The sequence below is a fragment of the Colius striatus genome, chromosome 1 (genome assembly GCF_028858725.1).
Source record: "Colius striatus isolate bColStr4 chromosome 1, bColStr4.1.hap1, whole genome shotgun sequence".
In the NCBI taxonomy this organism is placed as follows: domain Eukaryota; kingdom Metazoa; phylum Chordata; class Aves; order Coliiformes; family Coliidae; genus Colius; species Colius striatus.
In genome coordinates, this window is record NC_084759.1 from 165,978,617 (window position 1) to 165,999,796 (window position 21,180).

At 35.7% G+C, this 21,180-nt stretch overlaps 1 protein-coding gene across 3 annotated transcripts in view; it reads right to left on the reverse strand.

The window, feature by feature from the left end:
- The window catches only part of SYT1 (synaptotagmin 1), a 350,831-nt gene that overhangs the window by 270,054 nt on the left and 59,597 nt on the right, over window positions 1-21,180 (reverse strand). For all 3 annotated transcript variants that reach the window (XM_061994205.1, XM_061994125.1, XM_061994045.1), the window contains exon 2: window positions 1,106-1,216. The gene's annotated coding sequence lies outside the window, so the exon portion shown is untranslated. The remainder of the gene's footprint in view (window positions 1-1,105; window positions 1,217-21,180) is intronic.

Consider the following 21,180-nt stretch of genomic DNA (forward strand, 5'->3'; position numbering starts at 1 on the left):
AAACAGCTTCTTTGATTAGTTTCAAATAGTTATCAAGTCGAGAAGTACTGAAACAAAGCCAAAATGGGTAGTAATAAATTCTCACTGTTTATTGCTGAAATAAATATCTTCAGACAAAGCAGTAACACCAGCAGTATAATAAATTAGTTTTCAAATCTTGTATCACCAAAAGAGAATAGCAGTGAAATGACCTTAGAACATCCCTAAAACGTATATGTTTCTTTTCTCTTACAATGATAGTTGAACAGAAATGCAAGTTAGTGGATCTATTAGTATCTATAAGCACTCTGCATTTTTACTGTCTTTCACAAAAAGAGCAATAGTCTCTTACCAATGTGATTACCTTACAGGAAAGACAGGCTTCATTAGCAAATATATCTATGACTGGTATTATTGCTCTCTAGTACTACAATCGTGACATAAACTTCATTTTTAGACCTAAAGTCAGCAAAGTCAAAATATAGGGCCTGGAATGCAAGACTGACTATAATCGCTTAAGAACAGAAGCAATGTGACAGTCTGGTAGAGACTGAGCTGTACAAGAATTAAATCAAACACAACTTGTTATTTAAAAAGGCACAGATGACATTGTATCTTCAACCGAAAAAGTCACAGTAACACCGTATATGCAGCTTTCATTGCTTAAGATAGTCAGAAGCAAAAATTTCAGAACACATACTACTGAATGTATACATCAAAGAAAAATCTCACTCAGAAGCAATTTCTATAGTGGTACAAAATGGCAGATGCCTCAGCATATTTTTTTTATGATGCAAGGTTGCTTATGATCATCTATGGATAATGAACCATGACAGTTTGGGATCTAATATAACTGGAGTTGGTGTTGAGAGAAGGCAAAGAATACAACCACTATCTCAACAGCCAACAAATGCACATAAAGTGGGTTTTTTTCATCTTTAACATCAGTGTGAAACATGATGCAGTACCATAAAATTCTGTGATCACTAATCTAATAGACTTTACATCAGAAAAAGCTATTTCTTTAAATTATTTACTACTTCCATTTTATTTCTCAGAAAGCATCATGCGCTACAGTATTTGACAGGGTATGGAAGGTAATAGAATCCATGTTTGTTTAAAATACCTTATATGATTGGCATCAACGCAGATTTCTTTTCACAGGGAAAGCTTGAATGAAGGCTGTGGCAGTCAATTTCTAGTTTCTTCACAGCTCAGGAAAAAATCTCTTTTCTCCCTTTAAGAGAAAGACATTTCATGTAAACACTTGCCAGTACCTATGCAGCTGTATTTCCTATCTTCATCCACAAATAACTGCCACTTAAAAACTCCTTTAATTATAGTTGGTTTGTTCAGTGCCCTCCAGCTGCTGATTGCCAGAAGCTGATTATGGTAACAGTTAATCAGATTGTTAAGATATACAGGGAAAAAAAAAAAAAGAACATGAACAAGTTTTCTTCATCACGGACTTATTTTGACTGTTTTCTTAGTGCGCTCCAATATGATACATTTCTGCAGATTTCATCAGTCAGCCAAGTATAGTGAATTGTAACGACATCACACATCATACTTTCCTACTGCTGTATCCACAAGGTTCTTTAACTTAGCATGTTCAGTGAACTCACTTGATACCAAAAAGTCATGGATTTATACCTGCAACATTTTTTAACTTCTATACACAACCAGATCGTTTGAAAACAGTTTGAATTAAGGGGCAAAAGTGATGTAAGTCAATGCAGTCTTTAGACTTAAAGATTTATTTCATAGAACTATTCAAATTATACTACAGATTTTGTTTTTTCTTTATTTCCTTCTCAGCTCTTATAGTTTTCTTCTATAGATTCTCCTATTCTGGTAAATTAAGAGAATTCACGAGCTTTATCCCCACATCTTTTAACTAGGAGCTTCAGTGAAGACCAAATGCTTACTGTGCTGAAAGTTGTTTGTACAAGACTGCTAAGAGATCTTTAAGATTTTTATAAATCAAACCCCTACGACATACAAAGGACAGGAGTAAAGCTCTATATCAACATATTAGTTCTACATGTTCCACAGATGGAAGCTGAGGTACACAAAATTAAACAATATGCTGAACGTCACAAAAGAAGTCTGGTTTAAGGAATCTTCTCAGCTTTAAATGTCTTGAATCCTTGCCCAATGCCTTAATCATGCACCATAAAAGCTTTCTTCAGTCCCCACATCTTACATGCAGTACTTTTATTTGCCTTTGAAAGAAATACTGTTGTTTCCTATTGCAACTCTTGGTAATATTTAAAACAGCAAAAGGTCTTAGAAACAAAGATTTCTCTTTTTTTTTAACAATCAAAGCATTGCATAATTCAAAAGTACATTAAAAGTATTTTAAATAGTTTGGAAGCTGTAATTTTTCACTACTTAAGTCGTAAGAAAATAATATTGTTAATCGCAACAGTAAAAATGATGGATACCTACAATTTACCTTCTAATTCATTAGAGAATAAAGTCCCTATCATCAAGATTCACTGCATTGAATTTACAGTCACCAAAATCATGGGGCAACAAGAATTTACACCACCACACAACATGCCTTTTCTATCAGAAAATCAAATAATTCCTTAAATGACTCCAGGACTTTGGGGTTTAATGAAATAAATATCAGGAAAAGCTGGTTAAAAATGTTTCGGCTTTCAGTGTCATCAACAATTATCTCGTACCTTGTGGCTGTCTGGATAGAATATTTATCAAAAAAACAAAGTAAAATTAAACTCATTAGATGCAAACCACAACATTACTAAAAGAACATTGCTGAAACATCAAGCACTCAAGTTTACTTCAGTCTCTTTCTGAGGCTTTGTGAGAGTCTCAGTGCCTAGGATGGGTTTTCTAAGGAATTTAAAGAGTCCATCTCTCCTATTCTGTTAATGCTCTATAACTGATACACCATTTAAAGCACTTTCTTAAAATAAATTTATTATTTTCATGGTGAATTTTTTTTCAAGATTTTTCCACCCAGTAGTTGGATGCTCACTTTTTTTCCTTCTTCAGCACACACAGCAGCACATACTGTATGTTCCTGTATTGACTAAACACAGTTTCCATTAAATTCCATTTTCCTGTCTTCCTGGCTCATTTCTCAAGCACTCCCAGGTCTCTCCATCTAGGATTACTGGCTGATGCTAACGGCAGTTCTACATCTGTTGTCTGGGTATCCATTTCCTTATTAAATCAGTCTTTCCTAGAGCTCTCTGCCAATTGTCATTCTTTTTGTCTGGTCAGTCTCAGTTTCTCACTCCATGTCCAGTTTTTATGTCACTTCTCATTCTCCAGGTTGATGATTATTCCACTGCCTTTGCTCATCAAGCTTCAGTCACTCCCTCCTCAGCCCAGCGCTGACAATTCTTCCCCCATAATGATACTCTGCTATTCACTGGGGTCCTGGCAGTGTCCCAGCCCTCACCACTGCAGCTGGTTCTTTCCCATCTCACAGAGATGTTCTCATGAGCCAGATAAGGTAAAAGAAACTCTTTTTCTATCTGTTTCATCTTGCAACACAAGACCATGCGAATGGCATGAGTTCATCATAGTCAGCCTTAGGAGTTTTCAGAAGCTTCAGCCACCTCAGCAATGATCACAAATGGAGATTTTACATCTTCAGCATTAACAGATCTCTCTTACTTCTAAAAAGATTTTAAGAAGGAATATGATTTTGTTAATTCTAGTGGATATTCACAGGGGTGGCCACAAGCCCATTCTGTTCAGAACTGGCAACCTCACTACTAGGCAGAAAAGTTATCTCCACCAAAAAGGAAACTTTTAAATACAGCACTTCGTTTTGTGTCAAAATCTTGTATTTAAAAATCCCAGTCAGAAGCAAATATTTCTAAGGAGACAGCAGATGGCCTCTGGGAAACAGGAAAAGACAGGTAACTCAATCAGTAAAATAAGTTTTAGCATGTTAATAAAGGCAACAGTGAAACGTGATTCATGTTTCAACAGGAATTTTCAGGTTTTCTTAGATACTTAAAACTTATTTTTACAAGTCCCTTGGGGAGCAGAATGAACTTCTCTCACTTATTGGATGAATGGTGCATAATACCTTGCGTAATGAAATTAAGCAGCCTGAAATACATGTGAACATGACTAATGAGACAAAATGCAGAAGGAAAACCAAGCAGATGGCTTGAGCATGCTGGAACAGACTAGTACACTGAGATCTGAATGTTTTGGGTTTTTGCAAGATACAGAAACACAAATAAAATCTTTTCATTTCTGTATAATACTGCATCTGTCAGCGCTTTGGATCACAAGTGAGAGCCTGACAGAATGCCAATACTATCTGTGGAAAACCTTGATGTGTCTTCCATAGAGAGGCTTTGTGGGTAGGGAGGTGGCGGTGCGGTGTGTGGGGTATGTTTTCTTTTGCATTTTGTTTTTTCCTTTTGCTTTTTTAATTGCATATAAAAACCCACTTAAGCTAGGGGTATATTTTTAATGAAGAAGTCTTTCTCAGGGATTTATGAAGTAGTATGAACATTTAGGGGAAAACATAGAGAGAAATAAAGTAGAAAGATGATGGGGAAAAGCTTTCTTATCAAGAAAGGTCAATGACCAACTTATGCTACCAGAAACACACCAAGTGAAAGTTAAAATCAGTTTGCTCTCACAGGTTTTTGTGGAGAGAGGAGAAAAAAAAAAAAAAGATGAACTGGATTAACTGTTCATTTTCATAATATTGAGCTAAAATAATGGTTACCAGGCAGCTTCTCCTCCAGAGGTATTTTTTGGCTGAAGGTATAATTCTGCTCTGCATGCAACACATACTGACACTAGGTATTTACATCTGCAAACTTCAGGGACTGTCTGCAGTTATGTTATAAAGATCAAGCAAATTCAGAAAGAAAAAGAATCAACCTGAGTAACCTCACAATGTCATCCTGCTGCCTTCCCTACCACAAATGATTGGGATAAAACTTCTTCGCATATTGATTTTTTAACAGGTGAGATTTGGAGGGGTTTTTTGCTCTAGAAAATTTTATTTGATGCTTTTGAACAAAAGCAGAGGTAATACCTGCGATTGCAACATAAGGAAATTTTGTCAACAAAGTAATTTTAACCAACATTCAGAAGAAAATGATTTAATTAATTTATCTGTACCTGTTGGAAAGTACAATAGTTTCTTCCACTGTTGATGCTAATGCTACAGCTGCAGCCCACTTACCATATCTTTGATGATTACATACTCCTATTATTAAGTGCTCACAGTGCAATTTAGTAGTGCTGAATACTTTCATTACCAACATAAACAGTAGAGGCCCAAGATTCAGATACTTTTTAATCACTTCAGGTAATCAAAAAATGTATCTTTACATTGTGCGCACTGGCTTCCCTTTTATAAAATTCAGGCTTTCTAAAATCATAGAAAGATACTAAATAATTTCATAGAGCGTCACTATTCAGGAAAAAAAGAACCAAAACCCAGAAAACTCAATACTTTATTTTAGTTCCGTAAGAAGTAACAATATTTCTTTTCTATTTTTTCACCGACTTCTGACTCTATTTTGATCTCCTGTACTAAAAAGAAGCCATTTCTTTCAGTCTGAAGCAGATTAAACATAGTTCAACTCTGCAACAGTCACAGGAGTCCCTAAAAGTCCGGTATTTGTAGACCAGCAACATCTTTCAGTCAGCCTTGACCTAAACTCATCAGTTGGCATATATAGGGAGTTGGATGTTCTCTTTATTTTGCTGCAAATAATCCTTAATTGTACTGCAGAACATTTTTTAAGCTTTAATTCAACAGATGTTATAAAGTGTTTGTTTGATGATAAACGACCTTAAATGGGTACTGCAAGGCACAGACATCATTCCAGCCTCTATTAGTTGTATTATGTTCCCCTCTGACCTTCCATTTTAAACCTTGGCTACTATTCAAACAATCAGCAAAATCCAGCTTGTATCACTACCTTTTCTAACATAACTCAGGTTAAGTATGAGTACCTATCCCAGTACTAATAAAAACATGAGGTTATTGATCTCAGTGCATTTTATCATACTGTGTCCCTACAGATCAGGTATGCAATAGTTTTGTGAGGAAAAGTATGAACTGACAATTTGTCACTTCTGTAAAAGTTACGTTCTTCTATACAGCTGTTTGTAAATAAATTCAGTTGTAAAATCAAGTTTCTGTGATCTTCTGCAATGATTTGTATCAAAACAGAGCTCAAACTGTATTTTGATGTCATCTTAGCTTCAGTATATTGTTGTATAAAAGAAAATTACCAACCATAAAGAATGCTGATAGGAACAAAGAGCAAAACAAGCAAAAAAAGGTGGTTCTTTGACCAACAAGTGGGAGATCTAGGAAACTCTCACAGACATAGTAGAGGGAAAAAAAAATATATAAAGTTGCATGGGGAAACTGACCAAGAACTTGGAAGAGAGATTCATTAACAGTTAGAGAAACCACATTAGGTTCAGGAAATCCCACGGACTGAAATCAGTTGGAGACTGGGAATTTCCAGGAAAGATGTATTCTCACTCTATTCCTCTCTCCTCTGGAAACTGCATATTCCTTGTTGGAGAGAAGATGCTGGATTCTGTAAGAGAATTCCTGGTCTGAATTCTTGGGATTGTTCTTCCATTCTGAAGGCATAATGTTCTGAACTTGATCTATAATTTTACCTAATCTAAAGGCATGGAAGTAGATGCCTTCGTATTCCAGGAGTCAAAAACACTGCATGAAGTATCTGCACTACTCACTGATCCTTAGTGTTGCATGTGAGTCCATTTCTACTGAAAAAGATTCTATGTCTTAAACTTGTTATGTCCACAATCATCATTCCCTTAGCAGTAGTAGTGCAACTGCACATAGAGTACAAGTACTTATCCAGAAAAACACATGATTAAAAGAACACGTATGAGAAAGTTTCACACAACAGTACAAGTGAAATATATTTGAACTTTCCAAACAACAATGCTGTAAGTATTCTGAGATTAAAGAAGATCTCTTCAACATGACTACCCTTCCTGTTACTCAGAATGGCGGAGGAAAAAGGTAATAATACATTTCAGATCAATTTTTCTGTCCTTACATTGCGTACACTAGTATAAGGCAGACAAGCATAAACAGAATCCATCAGGATGGTCTAAATACTAGGAGGAACTACACTCTTTACCTAGAAAAGCAAGTGCAGAATATAAAGTGACTGCAGTACAGACTCATGTGAATGTAAAGACTTGGAACTGCCTGGTCTGGTAACTGCAATGAAGACAAATTTGTTCTTTCCCTGTATAATGTTTTAAGGTATCTACATGGTAGGACATACCTAGATATTTATTTTTAAAAAATTACCTTGGTGACATATGGCTGACATCTTTCACTTGTCACCTTTCAGTGCCTGTCTTCACATGTCACTATTGAGGCTAATACGTATTTTCTAGTATATCTAGTCTCAGTAGGATATTTTTATATATTCTTGTTGGGGATATTTTTCCCCAGGAGAATTTGAACTGCAATTCCTGTTAATCTATTAAAGTTATACACATTTAAGGAAGGATATTCTGGCCCCTTTCTCTACTTCCTGATCAAAGGAGCAAGCAATAAATATATGCAATTACACACTTTATGCTGGCAAAACTATCCCTCTTGATCTTGTCACTTAACAGACAGAAGACAAAACAAGTATTTCCAGTACCACTCTATCTTATTGGTCTTTGTGAAAAATTCTATACAACTATTACCCTCCTACTTCCATTTCACTTAGGTAAAGATGTTACTTAGTAACATTCTTCTGCTTTAGCTTTATCTAAGATCATTAAGGTTAACTTTTCCACTATAGCAAAAGTAGACTGACAGACATCTTGCCTTGCTATGAACCTTTTCCCTCCATGTGAATGCTGAAGCATGAAATAAAAAGCATGAATCGATAGTTCACAACAGAGCAAATACATCAATTTTAAACAATTTCCTTATATTGTGCCAAATCCTATCCTCAAACTCTCATTCTGATTTCTCTTACCAAACTAATTCCACAATGATCAACTCATTTAGTTGTTACTAAGGAACAATTCAAGCCTAAACTATGAGCACGACCTTCAATTTATGAAAGATATCAAATTCCAGATCAATCTGGTGGTATAGAATTCACCACAGAAGGTATCTAAACTTTTTTTTTCATGCTACAAGTGAAAATAACCCAAACACATAAAACTAACAATCTGACAAAGAAAGGATAAGCTTTCGAAGTTCTGTCTTCCAGATCTCTGCATTTGCTCAATTAGCAATTACTAAAGTCAACTGATGTGACCAGTTAACAACTTGTAATGCCAAATTAAGAGTTTAATGTTCTTTGCCAACATCCAGCTGATGTTCAATGTGCCACTCTGTACTTGGAAAACTGCATGTCCTTTTTAAGATGATAAAGCAAAATTCACAGAGCTCTGGCAACAGGAGTTTACAGTTTATCAACACTCCATATACTATCTCGGGTTGAACTTTCTTCAGAACAATATTTTACTAGCCAAAAATGCTGAAAATAAATATTTTCTTCTAAAATCAGCTTTGATGAGTTCAGTTAGCATTCTTCTCACATACACAAGGTAAAATGCACTTGCGCTTGCAAAGTGTTGTTTCCTAACTGCAACATTTAAAGGAAAGGTTTCCATTTCCTTTGGCAAAGACTTCCAAACATAAAAACATGCTGTAGCCATAAAACCAGGATAAAAATGAACCACAATCACATTAGAAATCTCAAGAGGCATGAACTTATCACATGCATCCAGGCAGAGCTTCCTCACAGCTAGGGATCAGATAAAGATTTTAATTAGCTCCCTTGAAAATTGGTGTTCACATTTAGAAATAACGAAAAGTTCATCATCACTTCTTTTTCATCCCGTTTCCAGGAGGCTTCCTTGTCAAAATGGACACTATAACTCTACACTCAAGTAATTAATAGGTGCATACATAAAGCAGTAGAATCACAGTAAGTTACAACAAAGAGTCATTTAAAGAGTGGGACCATTTCGCATTTTAAGTTTTGTGTTCCTATTGCCCAAACAGGTAACAAAGCTTAGATAACCAGTTCTTTATAGTTGCACTTACATGGAAACAGGAAAACATATGAACATCACAGTCAACTCACGACAGTGAAAACAGGTTTTCAAGAGGAATGATATAAATCACAACATGCATGAGACTTAAAAATTAGTTCAGACAAATACACAGCACAGTTAGTTCTGCACTGGCAGAGAAAAGAGTGCAAGGCATGTCCATTTTTTTCAATCTGCATCTTCTGTTTTTAATTTTCATCTTAAATATAGATTAATGAACATTACTCATATCCAATTCATAATTCCAGACTAGACAGCACATGGCAAACATACCATTTTTTATTATTTTCACTTGTCTTTGAAATACTACTTTCTTAACTATAAGGAAATGCCTATAAAACACCTAACAGGAGAATCACAGAATCGTTATGGTTGGAAAAGGCCTTTAAGATCATCACATCCAACCACTAACCTCACACTGCCAGGCCCATCACTAAACTAAAACATATCCCTCAGCACATCATCTGTAATTCTTTTGGGTATCCCTAGGGATGGTGACTCCATCGTCTCCCTGGGCAGCCCGTTTCAATGCTTAATAACCCTCTGGGTGAAAAAGTTCTTCCAAATGTTCAATGACATTTGCATCAATATAGATTTTTTCTTTCTTCTGTTTTCAAATTTTCAATCAAATATTTTTATTTTAACTACAGAGAAACCAACACTACCACTTCATTTCTAGTTAGCAGTTTTTTTTGCTATCTCTAAACAGTGGGATTTCAGATATCTTGGTGGGTTGACCCTGGCCAAAATCTAAGCACCCACTAGTCACTCACTCCCCTGCCCAGAGGAGATAACTTGAAGCACGAAAGCAAGAAAATCTCATGGGTTGAGTTAAGGCAATTTAATAGGTGAAAGAAAAAAAAGAAGGGAAAAAGAACAGACAAGCTAAGGCAATCACTCCCTACCTCCCACCAGCAGCCAAAAGCTCACAGAGCCTCCAAGCAACAACTACTTTGGAAGGACTACTCTTCAGTTTTTGTTGCTGAGTCTGACATATAAGGCAGAGAATATCCTTCGGTCAGTTTGGGTCAGCTGTCCTGGCTGTGTCCCCTCCCAGCTTCTCACCCATCCCCAGCCTACTTGCTGAAGGCAGAGTAAGAGAAAGCCTTGATGCTGGGCAAGCACTGTTCAGCAATAGTTAAAACACTGGTGTGTCATTGTTCCTGGTTTAGCCACTAATGTACTGCAGCACCATACGAGCTGCAATGGCGAATGTTATCTATATCTCAGACAGACCCAACACAGATGCACATCACGGTTTGTGTCTTGGTTTGCCAGGATGAGCTCAAACTGCACACAGTGATCTCTTCCTGCTTTAGTTCTATCATTTCCACCACTTTGTTATACTCTCTTTTGGCGTTTCCCAGCAATTTTGTGTTCAAATGGAAGTCACGCAGGTAAGAGTTTGATAGTGGCTCGTACTGTTCTAAATGCAGCTTCTAAAGATACTATGTGTGTAAAAAGAAGAACGATGACTAAATAGGTAATTCTCATTTTCATACAATTTCAAAGTTTATCTCAGGAATATTGTAAGATAGCCAAAATACTACTTGTGGCAAAACATAATTTCCAGTATAAATGGTACATTGTGTTACAGTCAAGAAAACAGAAGGCTTACTCAATACAATGTTGTCTGTCTTTACTGAATTGAAGAACTAATTCATCGTACAATACCATTCTGAGCAGTTCCACTTGATGTCCAGGCTATTTAAATATTCTATAAATACTGGCTCAGAAAGGCACAATTGACAGTGTGTATAGACTGGATGTAGAATGATCAGGTAGTTTAAGTTAAATGTGCTTTGATTAACTGTTTTGTTTTTAAACCACCTGCACTGCATTGTCTGATGTACCAGGACAGATCAAATTGTTCTCAGGCTTTTTCTGAAAACCAGACAAGCTTACAAATGATAAGTTTTATTGTATTATGAAACTGATACCAAACTGAAGAGCTGTGTATTACATGATTTCAATTATCTATTTTTTTGGCCAAAGATTTAATATTGGCCATTGTTATAGATGAAACTAATTCAGATTTATCAGACCTCTAATAACTGTGACATATGGAAGCAATTTTACTTTTTGTCTTCAAAACACATTTATTAGTTCTCTTGAAACTTAATTCTTCTGTTCAATATTTTTTAGTCAGCTGGCAACCAAACTGATTACACCTACAGTATTTTAAGTCACTCCACTGATTTGAGCCAATCTGTCTGAATCACATCACTGCCAATGTTGCCATTTCTTGCAATGTGGACACTTTTTTGTTTAGACCTGTGGATGACATATTTTGATGTCTAAAGATGGACAAAAAAACACTTAAGGTACACATCTAGATGAGTAAACACCTTATTTCTATGCACTTTCATTGTAGTCAGACAACTATTTTGCTTACTCACTTCAGCAAAACTTACTATATGTTTCTGTTTCACTTTGGTCACCTGAGATATTTCTTAATAACATCAATCAGAAAACTCTTTTCCCAAAAGGTAACATTCATAGCAATGCAGTAAACCTTAAAATCAGGGTATAAAAAATGTATTAGCTCTATCTTTTGACAAAAATATTCTCTTAGGTTAACAGAATCAGCTTAATCTCCAAGTTTTGCAATTTCAAGGTTGTTCTTCCTGGAATCTATACAATATATTACTATATAATGTTTATGATTTACCAGGGTTTTCCCTCCTCTTCATGTGATTTCAAGTTTTGTCTCACTTTTAAGTAAGAGTTACAAATTAACTGTATAGAAGATTATTTTTTGTAGTCACAGAACTGTAGATTTATGCCATTGCTGACATAAACTGACACCAATGAACTTGCTAACCACATGATTTCACATGTTCATTTAAGGAGCTAAGGATCTAAAATAAATCCTTTTAACCATTCCTCTAATTTCTAGTGGGTTGATTTTAGGGAGGAGGAGGAGAATATGGAGAGAATTGATTACTTCACCTTATGCGTATTTATGGTATCCCAGATACTTCTCTGTCACATTTTCCCCAAGTGATTGATACTCATTCTTTTTTCAGCACAATCCTGAGGTTCAGTTGAGATCAGAGTCTCAGGGTGATGGGGTTTGTAAACAGATGCAATCAAAAGAAAGAAAAACATTCTAACAATAAGACAAAGATTTAAAATATGCTACTGACATATTGGCATTGAAGAGTCAGGACACAGTTCCTGGTTACTTTCGTAACAGAAGTCCCATTTCTGTTGGAAAACCTATTTTAAGTTCCATCAAGCAGAGATAGTTCAGTAACAATATTGCAAATGAGAATATAAGCAATAAACTCTCATCCAAATGAACATGTGAAGACAGAACACAAAGAACAGCTGAAAAAAACAGTCTGTATTTTGTACATGTAAAAGATGCAAAACATGAGTCTTTCAATAAGCACATACAGTTTTTACTTAATTAATTCCTCAAAAGGTAATGTCAAGAAATAACATTGACACACTAAAAATTCATTTCGAGAGGATTAGTAGAAAAGAGTTGTATTTCAATTTTTGCTGTCTGCTACTTAGAACTGCTTTTAGTCTTCTATTCTTCTGAATACTAGAGGAGCATGTGAAACTATATTGAGTTCAAATGACACATCTGAACAACTCACCTTGGAGGCTATTTTAAGGCATGCATGCCAGCACATCAAATGGGACGAGCCTAGGACAAGGATATGCGAGGCCAAGCTCTGCTACTATTTCAGGCTGTCTCTTGTGGAGAATTTAGGTGTCAGTTATGAAGATCATATAAATGCTTTGCACAATCACTATTGATTAATTATGACCGACAATAGCATTCAAACAACTTCAGCAGTAAGTAACACCCTGTAAGACTGGAGACAGTCATTTCAGGTGAATTACTGGTGTGATCCTACAGAATGCCAGTAAATAGGGAGATCATCTCACCACAATAATTATCAAGGCAGTAGATAAATAAACAAACAAAACAGCATAGCAGTGACATTATCTAGTTGAAATGTCATGTTTGTAGAGATTATTTTTAAATGTATCCATTTGAGAACACTGAATCTTTCTGTTATGGCTATTTTAACATATGCCACTAAACTTGGAAAAATAAGAATTTATAACTTAAGATCCATCTGCTGTCTTGGATATGCTTCTATCCATCACTATTGCCCCATGGGCTTGTGTATTTTTTGAAATCCATGCTCAGAACAAAACTAGTGTTATAAGAATTTAACGTCTTGGGGCAGGATGTTTGACTTTTGTTTTGGCAGCAAAGGGCAGAGATGTCCAACAAGCAGTGCTGGGAAAGAGGGTAGCGTGCTGCCATAAAAGCTTTTTGCAGCAGATAATACTGGAAGCTTTCACAGAGCTATGTGTAGAACTAGAGTAAGTTTTACTCTGACTAACAAATTGCTGACAGTAATTAAAAGTGACTCAATTACTTCAGGGTGAAAAAAACAACAAAGAACTCTTAATTTAAAGTTGAAATATATGCATGGGAAGAGAAAAAGAGAAAAATGACCATGTAAGTAAATTCAATAGTATTTTATTTGAAAATAGGAAAAACGAATATCTGTATTTTCTGTCAATAAAAGAATATAATAAAACAAGATATTGTAATTGGTTTTTAACAACAGGTTTTTTCCATATATAGCATTTATTTTTTAATGTTTTAATTACATTGTTAAAGCTGTGTGAATAGAATTTATTTCATTAGATACTGTTTCTTAACAACCATTCTCACTACTACTCATTAAACTGCCACGCCACTGAGATAAAAGAGTATTTTTTTCGTATTCTTTTAAATCATTTAAACATCTGTATAGTTCCTTAGTACTGATTTAACTACTGATACAGCTGAAACTCTAGTCAGATGGACATTTTCATTCATTTGACCTAAATCCAGTATCTCCATTGATTTGTGACAGTACAAATTTGCATTAAGGGTCCCATATAGACAAATACAAACCTTAGGAGATTATTTGTTATGCAAGGTGTTTGCCCCGATATACCTTAACTAACCCTTAAAAGGATTCTTTAAATACTTAAAATCACGAGAGCAACAAATGGCTTACAGAGAATTCATTCTCCTAATAAAAATAATACAACAAATTCGCTAATAACAGAGCCTGTGACACCATAATTCACAGCCTTTCATTAGTAATCTTTTGTTGCAAAGTCTTTTAGTTATTTTTTTTATAAAATTAAACTTCTGAGGTAGAAATAGTTGAGAAAGAAACCAAAGTTTACAAGGAAATGAAGCCCCACTTTCTGAGTCTGTCAATGGTGCAGTGGTCACCAAAATTTCAAAAATCCAAACAGCGGCTTCTGAGTCTCATTTTAAAGACTGAACCCATAGCATCTACAAAGAATAGTACTTATTAACATAATCAGTAGTCCTACTAACCTAGCTAAACCCTATTAAGCAAAAAGGCTGCAGAAACGAGCTGTTCACTCTTGATATGATCAAAATTGACCTAATAATTGTTCATTCTTAAAAATAAGTTTCTGGGACTTGAATCACCTTTACTGTTATATCCATCTGTTGTGGTTTGTCTTTAACTGAACTCCTATGCCAGTGGCTCTAACAAGCACAAGAATCAAGCTTCTTTTTTAAAGTTTTCATCACTTATTTTCCAAAATGTAGGATACCTGGCACTGCCTGTAAGGTTAAGACTCTCAGTTTCATTAAAACTTACTGAATTGTTTTCTACCATTCAAGAAGTCATAGAAGTGTCTCACCTCAGTAATTGCCTAGTAGCTATATGTCTATCACAGCTCCTTCACTCTTGCTTGGGAGGAATGAGCTGGTACTTCAAAGAGGATGAAGAGGCACCATGATGGATTGCTTTCTGTATGCAGTCCTAAGCAAGTTAAGGACAGTTACAAGTTACCTCAAATTTCCAGCCACAACAAAGAGCCAGCAGAGCTGTGAAAGCTTGGACACCTCTTGTTCCAAAGCACATGTCCATATGCTGCCTTCTTGTACTAGATGCTATGGAACGGAAATTTGGCACATGCACGCACACACACACACACACACACACACACACACACACAGAAGCCCTCAGCAATTCAAATGGCCCATGACACTTTCATGAAGTCTTTCTCAGCCATGCAGATGTAATTAAAAAATATTGTTCCCCAGAGTTTGGTATATTGTTATTGGTATCCTCAATCATAGAATCATAGAATGGTAGAGGTTGAAAGGGACCTTTAGAGATCATCTAGTCCAACCCCCTTGCAGAAGCAGGTTCACCTAGATCAGGTCGCATAGGAACATGTCCAGGCAGGTCTTGAAGACCTCCAAGGAAGGAGACTCCACAACCCCTCTGAGCAGCCTGTTCCACTGCTCCATCACCCTCACAGTGAAATATTTTTTTCTTATGTTTAAATGGAACTTTTTGTGTTCCAGCTTCATCAATATCTCAGTTCAGACACCAGGTTGCAAATAAATCAAGACCACATTGCTTTACATACCAATAAATAATTAATAGAAAATAAATGATTAAAATAAAAAGGAAGCCTCAAAAGAATCCTTATAATCTCCTGAGATCAGGAGTTCTGGGCTTTGCTCTGTATTACTAAATGAATATACTGAAGAGTCTTAACACTACGATTACAGCATCTATTACTGAAATCCATGCAAAAGGAGACTGAATTTTTCTTAATATTGAATTCTCTCAGCAATTAAATGAGTGGGTTTTTTTGAAACATCAAGTTGAATTACATTAGTGACCCAGCATATGGCAAGTAATGCAACACATTATGGGGTACTAGAATTATTCATAAGCTTGAAAAATACTGTACTCCTTCCAAAAGGCAAAAAAGACCCCAAAAACAATTGTATCACACAGACAAAGGCTGTCAAGAAAATTAGAAGTTATCCTAATGTTTTTGGTGTGGAAACAAATAAACATTAAATGTTGACCTCTTAACTATTTTTGCTTTTCAACCTTTTCCACTTAACCCACACATGGCCAGAATCATGCACTGCCACTTTCAGCTCCCAAATTATAATTGAACAAATTATCACAATGTATTTGTACATTGTATTGATTTATATTGGTCTTCTGTTTCACTGTCTCGCTGAAACTGTGGTTGTTTCCAGTGAACATACATCTTTCCCCTCCGAGTTCAAAATCTTTTTCCTCTTTTTTTCTCCCCTCACTTTTACACATTGGTTTAAGTGGGAAATTTCATGTACCCCTCTTCTCATAGCAGAGAACTTAGTTCTACCCCACTAAAACAACCTAAACCCATGACCTGCCTGGCTCTCACTTCCTCTGTACTGTTGACGCTTTACCCCATCGCGTTTTCATTTCCATTTCTTCTCCTCTAGCATTAATTTCTGCTCTCTGTGTTCAACTTAAAGAGTTTTCATTCCAGTGTGCTTCATTTCTTCCTTATTGATGTCACACATTCAACTTATCCTTGGAGAACATGCTCCCAACTTCCATCTGATTGACATTTTCCATTTATTCCTTTCAGTTTTCCTAAACTCCATCTGATCTGAACATTAAATTGAGTTAAATATAAAAGAGAAGCCAAGGTATTCCTTTAACATGGATTACAACATGAAGTTTTAAAAAGATTCTTTCAATTTATTTGCACAGCTTAGGCTAGGGTAAAACCTGAGCAAATAAGTTATGATGCTCCTTTGAATATCTGTCTAATCCTACATAAATGGAGCATATTATAAGCACAAAGTTACTTCAAAGTTTTATGTATAGATGTAAAGACAAAAATCTAGAGTGTCTTGCTGTTTGATTTAAATATAATTCATCACTCAAAAATATTTGTTCTTCATACACACATATATACATAAACATGGGGTGGAATTAGCAATAAATACACTAATCTTATTCCCATGGTGGTGGAAGTAGACAATGATAAAATGTTGAGAAAAAACTCTGTACTTAACTACAAATAGTAAAAGATTTTTCACCTATATAAATAAAATACAAACAAGAAAAATGAGAAAGGGGTCACACTGCATTAAACGCGGTACTGAATTTAGGATTATGCTGACAACATTGAATGCAGAAATGAAGATGGAGTAAAATATAGACATTACCAGTTACATTAATCATACAACTTGAAAGAAATGCTCAAGAAGATTAAGCTGAGGGTGACAGGACAGTCTCTATCCCAAATTCTGAAAGAGTGTCAACAGGATATTACAGGTAGCAAGACTGCTGCCTTGGCCTATAGGCACAAGGGAGAGTAGAATAGCATAGAGCAGCAAAGGAGAAGTGGAGAAAGCAATTTGAGCTACAGGTGGTCAGTAAGACAGATTTCAATGCACTTTTTAAAAAACAATGTATGTTTTTAAAGGAAGTCTTCAAAGAGTATATTTGAAGACAAGGAGAATGAGATGGTACATCACAACACATTAATTCAGTAGCTGTCTTTGAGGTTTTGAGGTTTATAAGACATTGGCAGTGTGAGAGATCTTGCATACCTGAAGATCAGAAAAGCAGTTTTCACATAGTGACACGTGGGAAATCATCACTCAGTCTACAGAAAATTAGGATTAATATCAGAAATATTAGGTCAATAAGAAATTAACTAGAGGGAAAATGCAAGTGCTTAGTGTCGAAAAGTTTCAGGATAGATGGAAGCTCTTAATAGAGTTCCTCCGTGATCAGCCTTGGGAGAAACCTTGTTATTTTCATAATGACCTTGGCCAAAGTATCAGTAGTATACTAGTGAAATCTTAAAACAATTAATTTATTGAAGGGATACTCAACACTGAAGAGCATTAGGATACCAATAGGCAAAGAATTTAGTGACCTTGAGAAGACAAATAATACAGATGAAATAAAACATTATCACACACGTGGCAAGGTCATCCCCCTGAGGACTAATAAAAACATTTCTTCCATCAGGCAGAAGTTCATAGTTGAAAATTACTAAGGTGGAAAGGGATCGGTCATAGGACTTAAATGAGAGTTCTTAGTTTTATATAGACAATGCAACTCTTAAGCCACATCTAAAAACACTTTTCAGTAGAGAAACAAATACTGATGCTACTGTACAAGATGTGGGGTGAATCTAATCATTGGCATCTCTAATATGCCATAGAATCCTGTTCACTCATGTTGCAGAATGATAAGCTTAAATTGGAATAGGTACAGAAAAGAGGTGCCAACACAATCAGAGAAATGGAAAATCTATCTGACAAAAAGAGACTAAAAGGGCTTAAGCATATCTGGTCTGGTGAAATGAAAGCCAAAAGAAAATATGCCAGACAACTGAACAGTGAAGAAGGAAAAAAAACCTTATTCAGTCTAGAGGCCACAGCTGGCAGAAGAAAGACTGAATACAAGATGGCATGAATAAAGTTAGGCTGCACATTAAAAAAGTCTGAACATTAGAACAATTCAAATCTGTAGCAGTCTTGGAACTGAAGAAATGGCTGCAGCTCTTTTTCCGAAGCTAACAGCTATTCGCACCGTGCTTTACAAGCTCATAAGATGGACTAATATAAAATACTACTTGAAGCAGAAAGGAGCTGGAGAAACCAAAGAAATCTCTACCCATCCTACATTTCCAGAATTCCTTAAACAGCAACAAGCATTTTCCTGTTTACAGAATTATACACTGTCTTTCCATAGACTAAACATACTAATTAAAACAATTTATTTAACTTTTTCAGGAATTCACTATTGCATACCCCCGAGACATTTGTGATCCTTCCACTTCAATTACATTTTACTACTGAACTCTTAGTGACATTTTATATTTAAATATAGCAACTCTGCCTTAAATAAAGCAAATTGCACAGGAAAAAGACTATTAAGCACTAGTCATGAAGAATTTGGTTTCTCAGCTCACAAATCTATACTTTGTCCTCTTCTCTCTCTTTGTTTAAGGATATCATACTTTTACAAGAGTAATAACTTTGGGGTTTTTTTTACATAATTATTCAGACATAGTATAAAAGATGCACTTAGTTGATGCAGTCTGAACAGAGGAAAAAAACAACTTTCATGATGCCACTGCATATCTGTGCCTGTCTTTCATTGACGGCCACTTTCCAGAACAGGCTCACGTGTGCAAATTCATTCCTAAGGAAGTTAAGAACTGACAATAGTCAAGTATTTTTTTTTTATACAGAAAGAGTCTAATCTAACTAGATACATGAATTTAGACAGTTCAATTATCATAGACCCTTGTGAAAGGATATTTAAAGAGCAGTAACCTTTTCATTTGTCTGAACAGAAATGACTGAGGAGCAAGAAGGAATAAGTGTCAGTGAGACCTTGGCAGTCCTTTCTTTTATGATAAGGTCAGGACTCTTTATTGGACCAAATGAAGAATCAAGAACTGGCTAGGAAAGCCATCATAAGAAATGCTTGATAAGGAATTTTCAAAGCTACGTTAGTAATACATCTGTCGACTAAACAGCATCCTGGCTAATCAACCCCAGCTCAGGGCCTGGGCTGTTACAGCATTACATTTTCCAATCCTGCACATTTTGCACTGCCATATTGCTGAAGTGTTAACCAGCTTATTCTGCTCATGGCTCCAGGCATCTGACTGAAAGGGCTGTAAATCGCTCCCAAAATAAGCTTGCAAATTCATATACTATCATTAGACATCATTCTTTTAACTCAACTTATGCTTCCCAGAACAAACCCATGCAATTGCCTATTGCAATAGTTTCCTCTTTTAAGTTATTGAAACTTATATCCAATAAATCCATAATAAACCACACATATCAAAAACCAAATAGATGGTAAGAAAATATACCATTACCAGTAGTAACAGTTAGAGCTTGTTTTGACCCTAGCATAATGTAAACGAGGAAAGGCAAAGTTAATAGCAAGGTAAGAGATCCACTATTTGAACACAAATATAAGAAAAGAATAAACAACCATACAAAAACAGCTTCATTTAGAAAACAATTACCCAGTTAACTATACAGAAGTATACTCTGTCTCCAGTACTGCCCTGTAACAAGCAGGTCTTCAAACTTATGTCTCAGTTATTAGCATGACAGTTATTTTCCAATACTTCCTGACTGCAGGGAAATTACACAAGATTTATACATATAAAGAGATAAAAGAATACAGCTCAGTGCCTTCAACTCAACCTGCTCTAAAGAAAATGTTGCCGGCCCTCTTTTATCTCTAAACTTGCAAAAAAAAACATTTGGATTTGGCTTACAAAGACATCCATCCTAGAGAGCTTCATGTAGGTCTAGGATGTGTGCACTGAGCTTAATGATAGACATTCTGCTCCAGCAAACTTCAAGGATATGTATCAGCAGCTACACTGTGGTCACCATGCTGCCTGTGAATGAAGAGCTATAAATGCTTCTCTTTACACTCAGTTGGCTTAATTTCTCCTACCCAATATATGGCCTGCTCTGTGCCCATTGACATAAGAGGTGTCACGGGATGTACTGATATGCTTTTGCACCAAGTGCCAAACCTATCAGCATTCCCAATTTCTCTCCTGCCCTTGGGCTTTTCTGCACCAGTCTGGACAGAATCTGATAAATGATACTTTCCATAAGCTCACCTGAGCATGGAAAAGCAGAGATTGTACTTCTAAAACATGGAGTCCTCCAGAATCCACTTTGTGTTCATTCTTTTTTTTTTTTAGTATTTGCTCTGAATGTTGCCTTCAAGGTAACTCATATCCCATCACCAGCCATCTTGAATGTACTTGGCTTGCAAGTGCAATGTATGCTTTGATCCTAGATTCCTAGAAATGTAGCATGATTAAAAAAAAAATCACTTTGATAACTGAACCCCAAATTTACATTTAAATGAAATATTACTTGGGAAAAAAACCCTATCTCATGTCATTCTAAAACTATTAAAATGTTCCGTTTTAGAGCCTGCCTTCTTTTATGTAGCTCTTGAGTATTGACTTTGATCAACGTTCAGCTCTTCCACTTATTAAAATCTGCCACTTCATCTGCAGAATTAGTATTGCAAGTTTCATCAAGATCTCTTAAATAAACTTTAAAAAAAGGTGTTGGATAAATATAATCTTAGGCACAACACATGCTCAGTGACTTCCCTAGATATCCTTAGATGAGTTTTGCTGAGCAAAATGACTGGAGAACTGCTATTTATTGTGACTTCAGTGTTCTCTCTCATTTCTGGCACTTTCTAATCAGCTAATTGG